Consider the following 13141-nt stretch of genomic DNA (forward strand, 5'->3'; position numbering starts at 1 on the left):
CTATATTTAACATAAGCACATTTGACATTTGCAGCACAGCCTCCGATGTGAGGCATGCTTATTGAAATTCGGATTCCAGCCTGTGATTTCAGTCGGCAATGTACCCTGCAGCTAACCCCGACCCTCCCCTATTAGCCGCCGTAGCCGCTTTGATTTGTGCCCTGGGAGGGCTGGGACAGGGAGCCCAGCACCGGGGAGCCGCAGCGATGGCTGAGGGGGCTCCGCTGCTCCCCTTGCGCCCCAGCAGGCACCCAGCCCAGCCCTGCGCCCGGCTGGGGGCCAGGGGACGGGGGGCACCGCCAGGGACGGGGGGTGCCTCCCACCCCAGCGCTCAGCCCCGGGCGGGAATCCCGGGCAGTATTTCTTTTAGCTCCGTGCTGCATTTTTATTGGAATGTAGCTTTGCAGATTGGGTTATGCCTGGGATGCGTGTGGTTTCTATCAGCCCTGAAGTGTTTTACAGCTGGAGATGATTTGGGGGGGCACATCTAGCCTGTCCATTTGCAGCCAGGTCTGATGTTTGTCTGCTGCTGTCTCTCTAATTTTTTTCTATGTTGCCTCCATCAAAAGGTGAGATTAGCACTGGGGGGGGGGTGGTGATGACGAGAACGACAACACCAGCCCCATCCCTCCCTCCTCCTCATTTTAGTTTGCTTCTCGCAAAAGCAATTCGCCAGCAGATCCTCCTTCTTCCTGCGGCCAAAACAAGCCGGCAAGAACAGCAGAGATACCTGGTGCCGGCTGCTCCTGAGCTGGGCAGCCCGAGGCCCTGGGCACAGAGGCCGGCCGCAGGTGGCTGCTTGGGAGGGGGGGGGGAGGGGGGGGGACCCCTGCCCCAGCCAGCTGGGTCCACTTGTGAGTCTGGGGCACAAAATCTTTAACCGAAATTCAGCCAGCGAACACTAGCCTGGCAAAGCACTCACTTTATCAGGCCATAGCTGCAGCTGAGCCTGCACCGGCCACCTCAGCAGCTGCCAGGACGGGGCAGACCCTCCCTCGCACCCATCCAGGGCCATCCTGGCTTTGCCAAGTGAGGCACTGCCACTAAAAGTAACTTTGCTGAGCGTATGCAGACAGAAATACATATTTTTATACTTGGTAAAGGAAAGGGGAAAACTGATGAGGTTGCACAGAACCCTCCTCCAGGCAGGAGAGGCTGTGCTGGGGGAAAGTATTGCTCATAATGACACTTAAGCCCAGACACTTGAATGCTAAAGGTTAAACTTACATTCTTCAAGAAAGGGCTCCTTGCCAGCTTGAACTGTGTTGTGTGTTCACTATTGCCTCCTCCTCCTCTTCATCCACTCTCAATCCACTTCTGGTATTTGTTGAAATAACTGAGGTTGTGGGGTGGTTTTTTTTTTTTCCTCCCCTAATGTATGTTCTCTGTGCCAGTCCTCAGCCTTATGTCTGTCACAGGGTTAAAAAAAAATAATAAGAAGAAGAATCAGTCTAATGCCAGTACAAAAGTGAAGATTTTTTTTTCTCAGCTACAAACTCCTATAGCTTCAATCCAGAAAAGACCAGCCTAAGCACATTTTCTGTCCTCCAGTGACATACAGTCCATAGAACGCCATCCTCCAATTCCTGTCCTTAGCTGAATAACCAGAACATATATTCTGACAATAAGGCTAAAAAGTTACTATGGAATTAAAACACTAATTGAAAGGCTGATATACATACAGTAAACAATAGGGTGGAGAAATAACTTTTGGAGACAATCATCACCAGGGCTGGAGATGAAACTGGTGGCAATGCTTCCAAGCGTTCAAGCCAAGGAAGGACAAACAGGAAAATGCCCAGCCAGGAGGAGCACTTTAAGATGAATTTCAGCATAATACGACGAAACAGACGTGCTGTTTGGATGCTGCATTTAGATCTTAATGATCAAAGAGCACCTTCTCCATATACTTTCATGCTTCTCCCCAGAGATATTTCCCATTAAAAAAAGAATGGAAAGAACATTATGGTTGTGCACGCCTTCTAAAGCAGCCCCTTTTACACAGTATCACGTAGGCTTTCCATGGAGAATCAGTCTTAGGTAAAAGAAGGAAACAAGGATCCCTACATCTCAGCAGCAGCAGGTAGAGGAGACCCAGACTGGAAGACTGGATCAAACGCTTTGAGGAGGAGCATGGAAAAGAGCCAGAGTGAGCTGCAGAAGTCAAATGCAATTTTTATTTGGGTTCAGAGATGATAAAAGGCTAGTGATGTTCATTTTTCCTACTTCCTGCAGCAAGAGAACGGAGGGTTGCAGTGCTCCGCATCCCTTTAAACAACAGCTCGCTGCAGTGTATTTCTTGGCACAGCCCTAATTGTATCTTCTGGTCCCAGTGGAAGTTCACACTTTTTAATATCTCTTATTGCTTCTGCAACTGCTGCCACTAGTCAGCAATCACAAACAGGAAGCCGTGACTCAGCAGAGCCATAACCTGCGGGCTGACAGTGGCCAGAGGAGAAGGAAGATCCTGCGAAACACCCGCAAAGGGCCAGAGATGGCCAGGCACCACTGCGGGCTGCATTGTGGGACTGGTGTACGGTCTGACCTGTGAAGGTATCTGGAGACTCGGTTCCTAATTCAGCACTTCAGCTTATACAGAAACCCAGGAGATAAAGGCCCTGGTGTTGCTCCAGGCCTGAGTGCCATAGGAGAGGTTTCCCGAAGCTGGTCCCCGAAGCGCAGGGCCATCACAGCAGGGCAAGAGAGGACAGGGACACCTGGACCAGCCCTGGGTTCGGTTGCCTCTCTGTACTCCAAAAAGCAGATTTTTTTTTTCCCCCCCCCTCCCTGTTAGAGAGGCATGGCAGAGGAGGCAGCCGGCGACCCCTCGGCCGAGAGGTGCCAGCACGACCCCGTTTTCACACCAGCGGCACCCAGGGCTTGGCTGCACCACGTCTCACGTAGCACGGGGAGCAGATGATCTATTCCGAGCCTGGTTTCGTCTGTTTTCTAACTGTATTTAGCAGCGAGTTTACTCCAGACTGAGCCTGCGTGAGTAAGTGTGTATGTAAGGGTTGAGGATTGGCTGCGGCAGGCAGAGGGTTTGCTGAAAGGCTTGTTAAGGAAGCACTACTGACCATGCAATCCAATTACATAATGCTTCAAAAAATAACCGTGCTGGGAGTCGTGTCTGGGCAGCGCGTTTCGGCAACAGAAAGAGGTATCAAATGTCTGTCTTCCAACCCAAAGGCTGATAGTATATTTGTGCCACAATCTGACACTGCGCCTCAGCCGTAAACTGCTCTAAAGAGGAAACTTGCTTCCACGGGAAATGTCTGCTGTTCCCTTTCAAGGCAGTGCTGCACCCTGCAGACCAACGTTATTTGAGTCCTTGTAAAATTACCACTAATCTCTGCACTCAGGATGCCTTGCATTTTATGGGTACTTGCTATGATGGCAGCTTTGTTTTCTGGTGCTAAAGGAAAGTGCTGAGCAGGGAGAAGCAGGCACCTGGCCATGAGCAGCGGCTGTGAGGGCGTTTTCCCCAGCTTTCTATCCTTGCAGTTTCTCTCTGCCGCTCCACACAGGACAGACATACGGATGATGCACAGTATCATACTATCAATCACGCCTGGAAAATGCCTGAAAAACTTACCCTGTCCTGCCTGGAAAAGATACAGTCCCTGTCCCAGGCAGGAGCCTGCATGGTGCTGCGCGTTTCTTCTGCCGAGATCAATGATGAGGGAGGGGACTGGAGGGCCAGGCTCCCAGCCGCAGCAAGTGGCTCAGTCCACACGTTATGTTTGGGATGACTGGGGATTTAGAAAACCCCGTCTCCAAGCAGCGCAGGTAGTTTTTATCGTAGCTACTAATTTAACTGCTAGGCTGCTCTGAAAGGCGTCACAGAAAAGGCACATTTCTAGTGAATGAGGAAAGAGCAAACTAAGAATATTCTTGGCACGTTGCGGAGCTTTCTGTACCTGAACTTGTGTTGTTCAGTTGCTGGGAACGCTTCAAGCGACGCAAGCCAGCTTCTACGCTTCCAGCGAACGCCCGGATTTTAACCTGTTCCCAGCCCAAGGAGCAGCAGAGCCCCCCCGCTGTGCCAGCCTGGCTGGCAGCTGGGGGCCCCTCCGCCGGAGAGGACCCTCGACGCCTCCTGCCCGGGGCTCTCACCGGCCTCACCTGGGCTCTTCCAGCAAGGGAGGGGATGGAGCAGGTCTGCTGCAACCACCGCCCGGAAAATCAACAAACTCTACCTCTGGTCTGCCAGCACTGTCTTCCAGAGCGGGCACCCCGCTTTGAAGCCGTGACACAGGAGAGATGTGGGTTTGCTTTACTCCTCTGCGTTCGCCGTCTCCGCTCCCAGGGCCCCGCTGAAGGCAGGGGAAGCCGCCTGCGAGGACGGCAGCGGGGAGGAAAGGGTGAAGGCAGAGCTCCTCCAGCCCGGCTGCACGCTCCATCCGCTGCCTTCCTCCCATCTATTTCTAGACTGTTTACCTGGCAAGCGCACATGACCGATCCAGAAGGAAACGCTGACATCACCCGCCGCCGTGCCCCGTCCCCGCTGCCCGCCACGCTCGGCCCCTCTCCCCCGCCGCCCTCGTCCCTCTGGCCGGCCAGCCCACGCCTGCCAAGCCTCTCCCGCGCGCCGCGGGGCTGCCGCCGGCGCTGTAGTGCTGCCGCTGCTTCCTCAGGCAGCTCAGAGACATCTTGTCCTGTCCACCGCAACAATGCGGCCTGGCACGCTGCTTCCCTCTGCGCTCCGGGCCGTGACGGCAGCCGCTGCGCCGGCCGGGACGCAGCCCGCGCTCGACCCCGTGCCGATGGCCGGCAACCGCGCGGCCGACGGCGGGTGAAGCACGTGTCTTTTAACGCCAGCGTATCATCCGTCTGGCGCGACGGGCTTAAGCGTACGGTTGCTTTTGCTTCCCGACCCCCTTTACATCCACGACTCGAACCCTCTCGGCCCGCGCCAGTGGTTGAACTTCGCCGCCGTAGACCAGCCGCCTCCCCACCCACCTCGCTGCCACGTCGCGTCTGTGTGCCGGAGAGCGGAGCCAGGCAAACCGCGCTGCCGGTTCCTTGCCTCCTTTGCTCTCCTCCCCAGGGCCGCTCGGTGTGGGGAGTCTGGCCGGCTGCATCAGCCTCTGCTGGCAGGCCCGGGGGAGCCGACAGCCCCGGGGACCGCTTGGGCCGCAGCCGGCGGCGCAGGTGCTTGCTCCTCCAGGGGTTATTTATCCCGGGAAGCCCGCAGCGGAGCTCCGGACTCGAGCTGCTCTGTGGAAGCTTTCTTGGTGCGTTTGGGCAGGGAGCCAAAGTATGCAGTTTAAAGGAAATGTTTAATAAAGACACAGGAGCCTCGAACTGTTTATTTTTCCTCGCAGAAAGGTGGAGAGACGATGTCGCTGGAAACTGGCTGCTGGGCCAGGCGCGGGCCAGCAGGCCGGAGGCCGAGCCGGGGCGCGGGCTGCCGCGGCCACGGGGCTGAGGGCGGCCCCTCGCCTCTCCCTCCCCTGACAGCTCCGGCCCGCGGGGTCATAAACCGTGGGGGGAAAAGGCAGCCTATTAGTAACTCTATTAAGTCTCCATTAGTTAGGTGTGAACTCATTACCCTAATATACTTGGAGGTAGGATTCCACTTGCAGGACATTAGCACTGTAATAAGCACGTTTACCACCGGAGCTGGATGGAGCCTGGGAGAGGAGCCCCTCCATGCCTGGAGCGGGCCGGCACCCTCCGCAGCACGACCGCGGGCAGGCCTTTCTCGCCCGCGCTCGCCCCGGGGCAGCCGCGCTCCTCCCGCACGGGGGTCCCCGTCCCCCGCCGCGGCGGCCCCCGGCTGCCCTGTGAGCAGTCCCCCGAAACGCTCCTCGAGACCCTCTCCTCCTGCAGTAGTGACGGGAGCCGCTGAAAAACACTCCGCTTGACTGTTCGTCCGATGAGTGGCTGGCTGTCCACAGGGAGGAACGTGGGCTGGACGTGGCCACGCGTGCGTGGGACGGGCGAAACGGGTGACCGTGGGGATCACGGGACGGATGGTGGGCAGCAAGAGCTGTCGGGATCTTGGGGTGTGTCACCGAGAAGAGAAGGATGACCCGGGCGTGAGCGTGCCGCGGGCCGGCCGCTCGCAGGTTTGCTGCTTGCGCTCCTCTCCCGCCTTTGCCTGACTTGGCGTTTTTGACGTATTTGCACTTTGCGACGGGAACTGTCTTCCGTTGTCCGCGGAGCTGTGCACGCTGTGAGGAAGTCACAGCGAACTAAATAATGAGCTTATGGGAAATCGATTAATTAATAACAGATAGGATGCAGGAGCAGGGCTTCAGCTGGGTTTGCCGAGTTAGCACGATAAAAATACGATCGTATGTAGAAATCTGTGTATTTCTTGATGCCTTTTCAGTCATCTTTAACGTGCCAGTGTGAGCTGCCTGGGCAAGGGCTGAGAAGCTCCAGCGCATTGTAGGCCTCCTGTCCTCAGGGCTTCTGGGTGCCCTGTGTGTCCTAGCGTCGTCTGAATCAAAATATTGGTGAACAATGGTCTTGCTGTATTTTAAATGTAAAAGATTTTGTGTTTGAGAGAAGGAAGTTGCAACCAAAATAAAGAGGATACAGAAGCACAGAATGTCGCCTTTCAGAGACAGCAAAAAAGGAACCTGAAGTGTACGGCCATTAAACGAAGCCCTCCCTTGCCCTCTGCCAAAGCCCTGCTCAAACAGGTACTGTTTGCGCTGCCGAAGACTCTGCGCCATCTCCTCTGTATCCTTAGTCATACTTAGAGGCTGCCCAAAAGCACAGTCCATGCAGAACTCTCCCCAAAACTAATTCTGAAGCCCATTTGTTCCTAAATAGGGCTAAATTGTACACAATCCCTGAAATCCCTGAAAAAAACTGTCCAAGAGCACATAATTATGATTTTTAAAATTATTTCAGGAGGAAGCATGATCTTGTTTCTAAGATCCTTGGCCAGAAAGAGTATGAAATTAATGGTATTAAGTGCCTAAAAATACTCTTGAGGATCTGGGACTTGGAACAAGGACCTGGCTTCTATTCCTAGCTCTGCCACAGACTTGCTGGCTGCCCTGAAGGACCAGGCAGGGCAGTACACAGGGTACACTAGAAGTGCCCAAAAACAAAGGCATATGGGGGTGGACTTCAAAACTCACTCCTCCACTTTTTGTCCTATTTTCCTGGCCTATAGAATGGGAATAATACTAATTCGGCGTGAGGGAGCAGAGCACGTAAGGTGTGGTGTTGGTGTAAATTCTCCTGATGTTTCTAGACGCACAGATGACAGCTCCATGGAGTACCACGAAACCATATACATTTACAGTGCACCATTGTTCACACTCACTTGCCCTTTTCTTCCTTTTCTGTTTCCGTGGAATTCACTCTTACAATTCAAAACATCAGCAGATCCAAACAATTAAGATTAAAAAATAAGATAACTGCTAGAAAAGTGCTTTCTCCCTCCTACCAAATGCAGCACCTCCTTGCACTGGCCTCCTGATCACTGGCAACTTTTCTAATGTAAGGATGTTAAAGTCCAACGTCCTGCAAAAGTCAGTATTAAATGTATATCTTTATCCCACTGAACAGGAGAGATAGGCATCCTTAAAATGCAACACTTGCTTTTAGCCCTGAAAAATCCTGAGATATTCACCTTTTCACATGTTGTATTTTATCTAGGAAAATTATTTCATCATTTAAAGATGATTTTATGGGTCTTTCTCATCCTGTTTTACTGTTATCCTGTTAACTAAGGTACCTGTTTCTATGTGAAATGCAATACAAAAATGGATTAAAAAATTTTTTGAAAGTTTCTAAAATTTGAACAACTTACTAGTTGTAGCATGCACAATGATAAAATAAAAGCCCATCAGCAAAACCTCAGCTGAACTTACTGGTGGCTTTTCTACTTACGAAAAAGGGACAATCCCTGTAATTCCCTATGTGTCTCAGCCATGAAATAACTTTTGGCATAGTAATTTAAACTGTTAAACAGAAGATTCAAAATAGCACACTTCAGTGATAAATGGGAAAGTTCATGCCCCAGAGTTGCTCTTAAGACAGCATGGGCCAATGAAATGGGACAAAATCCTGCAGAATGAGTTCTGTATAGATCCCAGACCCTGCCAGGTTTTTTCATCAGTAACGATACTCTAAGAGAAATAAAAAGACAGGCAGTGAAAACCTTTGCTCACTCCGCAAAAGGGAAAGAAAGATACTGACGTTTCCATGTGTGACTCTGATGAAATGAAGTATTCAAATTACTTCTGTTTACATAGTATTTTGAGAAATAATGCTAATTTGCAGAATTGGCATCTGGGGTACAAGTATATATACCCTGGGAGAGCACTTACAGAGCCTTTGTGAAGCTAAGTAATAAACGCTTTGTCTTCACCACACTATTTATGGGTTGCTTGGGGGCATCCTGCTCTCTTTCTGCCCCTACCTGGGCATAAAATTATTGCAGAACTAGGTTTTAATAAGACCAACAGTAAATCTGAATGACCACACATGCACAGCTATTCCTGCTCCCCTGATCTCCAGCATTAATTATAAAGTGGAACTGTTTATACAGTACATACCACTTTCCTGACTTCTTTCTTGTTTATGTCTAAACCTTTATGGACATAAAACTTTGGAATTTGCTTTTGGAATAAAACTGCAGTTGAAGTGCAATAACTGTGTTAGAAAACAACTTTGTAATTGCTCCCCCGGTTCTGTGGTCACGGCAGGTTTGCATCTGTACTGGAACCCTCTCCCGTTTGAGCATGTTGTTTCAGGTCATCTCCTTGCTGTCCCGTCTGGATGGCTCATTAGAAACTCCAGCTCTAGATGGCTCAGAGCAAATGCTCCAGTTTTTCCCCAAGTCCTTTTCTTTCCTCTCTACTCTCCACCACGTCTCGGCCCACTACGAGCGTCCCCGCACCCCGGTCAGGGGGGATTTGCAGTGCTCTCTTATGTCTCTGCTGCCAGGCTGTGATTCAGGTTGTCACTCCTTCTTTCACAGTGTGTTGAAATGGCAGCCTCTTTGCTCCTCCAGATAAAACACTTGCCCGTGCCCTCAGACACCCCCCCTCACTCAGAACTTTCCTGAAAGAGAAATTTTTATTCTACTGTAAGTTATTACAAAACCAAGAGACTTCCATCTGATGGCATACACATGTGTGGATACCAAAGTAAAGTAACTCATGCTCCGCAAGCACTAAATTATTCCTCATCGCACTGGCCTGACTACTTGTTTCGTCAGGCTGTCACGCTATAAATTAATATGTTGGCTGTTTGGGGCTGAGAACTCTTTTTTCTATTTGTTCACTAAAACAGATACTGTACACCCTGGGCACCATATAAAAATAATAAATTATTGTAGTACACAGGCAAGGTATTATTCTTGTCTTTCCTTCCCTTTATTCTATCCCCTCCCTCCTTTGCCTTTCCTCTGATCAATTCATCTTCCATTTACTTTCTATTTCTGTCTGCAGGTTTTACTCTAATACATATTGCTCCGATATTCCAACCATGCCACCTGCTCCGGAAGTACAAGTACGGAGGCTTTACTAATGTGAAGAGGCGGGAATCAGCAAAAACTCAAGGGGAGGAGAAGAAATAATTACTGTAAGAAAATTAAGAAAAAGGAATTGAGCTTCTACCTGATGTTGTCTCTTATGGAGACTTGAACACCTTCTAATTTCTGCCAGACTCTTTCTTTACTCTTCACATCCAACAGAGAAACGTGGAGACTTGATAGCCAGTGGAATCAAATGGGCTTCTTTATGTAGATGGGTTGGGGTGGATTAGTGTTTGACCCAATCTCTCTTGTAGGTTAAAATGTCTTTTAATTCTGGTGGGCTGTGTTGGGATGGGAATGAATAAACTCTCTCTTCATTTTAGTGTCCAGCTAGTGGAAGCTGCACAGGCTGTCTGTTAAGTCTGTCCAAATTCCTTTCCTCCTTGGCAAGGTTATCCTACCTAGAAAAAGAAGAATTAAAAATAAGACTGTGTTTGGCTTCTTACAACTTCGGTTCTTCCCCCATGTTTGTACATTCCACTTTCCAGGGCACACTTCTGACCTGAGTTTTAACACATAGCCCCCCAAAAGCACCCCCATAATAATAGTGAATAATGACTTATGGTAATACTTAGTGCATATTTTTAAAGTATCATGTAATCCTAACTAGCAAAAAAATTAACAGAATTTACTGTTTGTTCTTTTAAAAAAATAAATAATCAAAGAAGTAAAATTTAAATATTTATTGAAAAACTAAATATTGTAGCCTTGTGCAGTTATTGGTAGGAGATGCTGTGCAAATAAAACCACCACAAGCTGTTGCTTCCTACATATCTGAGCGCTGGCCTGCAGGATGCCCTGCTGTTCCAGACCCAGCCATCGCAATGCTGCCAGTGCCTCTGGTCACTGCAGTTCCAGACCTCTCCCTAGGAAAGTTCCTCTTTTTCTGGTACATTAATTGCTCAGGTACTTGTTGGGCCCTCACCTTTCTTCCTTTTCTTCTCATGGTAAGGTCTGTGATGTAACCAGGACGCAAGTCTAATGAGAATTTACAAATGTCAATCAAATGCTTTGGCAGGAGAACTGGCCCGAAGGACTCGGGAGAAAACAAGATGTGTTTTCCTCATACTCCTGAACTCTCTGCAACGTTCAGTATGGTCTGTGCAGCAGGTAGCACCTTTTTGGGCTCTGGGGATCAGCTTGGTTGTTACCAAGGAGGACATCACCAGAGCCAGGCGTTATTCCACATGGCCGTGCATTAGTGATGGGCAGTGCTAGCAGATGGCAAAGTTCAAGCCAGGCTAATTAAACATACTGAGCTAATAACCTTCCATTTTGGGACTGGTATAATTCATAATTTAATGTATTGCTGCTGAGACATTAACCTTTCAACAACTGGCATGGTGCCCACAGCAGCCTGAGTGCTGACCATCTTTCAGGAAAATGAGTATTATTGTTAAAACAGGTATAAATCATTCATGGCTTCAGCTTTTGTGTCAAACTGTACATGAAAATAAGTAGTAGGCTGGGTAATTTATTTACCTTTTGGTGGTTATTCTTATGATTTCATGATCATATTCTGTGATTCATAAACATTGGCCAAATGCCATTTTGTTCTCATTTTACCTTTTCAATATTGCAGTGGTTATTCTGATTTTCATCTTTAACAAGTTCAAGACTGGTGCAGAATTGCTTGATCCAGGCACAAATATAATCTCATTTCGAGGAGGAAAAACTTATTTTAAGCTAATTACACAGTATTCAACACAATTATTGAGACTACCAGCTTGTTACATTTTTGTATTTTGCTAAAATAAATGTTTCTTGGAAAACTGGTGTATAAACACAAAGATTCAAAGATTTTTCAAAAAAAAACCATATAGTATATACAACTATATGAATAGTTTCTGGTTGAAAATGACATGGGATACTAGAAAGAGAAGACTGTAAAAAGTTGGCAATTTCTCAACAGTCCTGCAAAGCAAGAAGTCTAACTCCAAACACCTGGTTACTGGGATGATATTACAGACCCAGGAGACCCATACATTGACTTTTGGGATGCTGCTGGCCAATCACATCATATTTTGTATCCCAACTACCTCTGCATTGAATTTTCTTTTCCAGTGAAAAGAGAATCAGAGCTAACGGGTCACCAGACACCCATACCACAAAGCTTGCCTGTTGATACCCTAGTGTTAAATGCCTTTCATAAAGATCCATCAATTCCAGCTCTTGCTAATATGGTCAATGAGGAGGAATTGCTGAGATAAACTTAGTATGGACTCATTGTCTGCACCCTATATAGCAAAAGTTTTCAGACATTCAGCACTAAAAGACTACTGTCAGTTCTCAATATTTATCACATACTGGCACATATGCAATCAAATGCTATCTGGAAACATTACAAAGCTAAAATAAATTGAAAGCCAAAGTGAATGAGAATAATGTCCTAAACTCTGTATTTCAGGTGCAGATTGACCACAAATTGGGATGAAAAGAGTGCAAGTGAGACCGACTCACTTTTAGATAGTGATACATCTGAAGAGGTTCCAAATGTACAGCCTGTTCCAGCCACCATCACTAGACAGACCTACTGGAAACAAATCCAGTCTAATTTATGCAGCAAACTTCGTCATAGTGCACAAATACAGCATAGGGAAGATCAGATACAGAATAACACAACTGTTTATCGCGTATACTGATTACATCAATATTTCAACACCCCTCCATCCATCTCTGGGAAATTATCATTTACCCCTTGAAGGTATGAAAGAGCAACCTGAAAGCTAAGACTCACAACAGGATTCGCCTGCCCTCAGATATCAAATATAGTACTGAATTGGGAGAAAAAAATTACTTCCCTTCGTTCTTCATAAACTTAATTGGAGGAGTCAGTACTTAGCACTTTTTGAAAGGAAACTTTCTGAGAATATCCAGGCTGGGTATGATTTTCAGAAAAACACACTTCCAAGAGATGCTTCATCAACTTTCTGGTTTTTTGGTTTGTTTTTGGTGGTTTGGGGGGGAGGGTTTCCTAGCTAAAATTTATCTCAGATGCAGTGCCATATAACCACCACCAAAATCTCAGTGTAACAACCTACATTATGCCTGACAGTAACATCTAGACAGCAGGTTGAAGTCATACTTGGGGAAATCTTCTGGTACACTCAAACTGGAACTTCCCACTGGATGGGTAACAGCAAGTGAAGGCTCCTCACTATATAAAATGAAGTGAGTCTCCTCTCTCTGCCCTCAAACCCCTTTGATTGTTCGCATAGATGTAACAGTTTCCCACCTTTAATCAGATTGGCAGCTCAGTCTGTGATTCCGTCTGCTTTTGTCATGCCATAATCTGTGCACGGTGCGGGCACAGCAGGCAGCAAATGTGCACTTGGGACTGGGGTTAGAGCTGTGCTGCAAAATTCACAACGCTAGTCCTAGGGCAAAGAGCACAGGCCTTTTGTGAATCCATGGCTGTAGAATTTGCATTTTATTGTATTACTGTTCAGAAATTTCAGCTTGAGTAAAAAATAATAATACCACCTCTTTTTTGTGGTATTCTTCACAGCTACAGATACAACCTTGATTACATCAGCGGTGCATAAACTCATGTCTGCTGGAGTCTGCAGAGGCCCTGGAAAAATAACTTTAAAATGAGCGTGTTGTGCCTCTCAGTCCCACTCCCACGCT

General features: G+C 48.1%; 1 protein-coding gene across 1 annotated transcript in view; it reads right to left on the bottom strand.

Annotated features, from left to right (window-relative positions):
* The window catches only part of ZFHX3 (zinc finger homeobox 3), a 549811-nt gene that overhangs the window by 184532 nt on the left and 352138 nt on the right, over positions 1-13141 (bottom strand). Inside the window, exons 4-5 of the mRNA XM_041125823.1 lie at positions 9594-9912; positions 1228-1409 (exon numbers count right to left, since the gene is read on the bottom strand). The gene's annotated coding sequence lies outside the window, so the exon portion shown is untranslated. The remainder of the gene's footprint in view (positions 1-1227; positions 1410-9593; positions 9913-13141) is intronic.

This window comes from Aquila chrysaetos, chromosome 9, assembly GCF_900496995.4.
Source record: "Aquila chrysaetos chrysaetos chromosome 9, bAquChr1.4, whole genome shotgun sequence".
Taxonomy (NCBI): Eukaryota; Metazoa; Chordata; class Aves; order Accipitriformes; family Accipitridae; genus Aquila; species Aquila chrysaetos.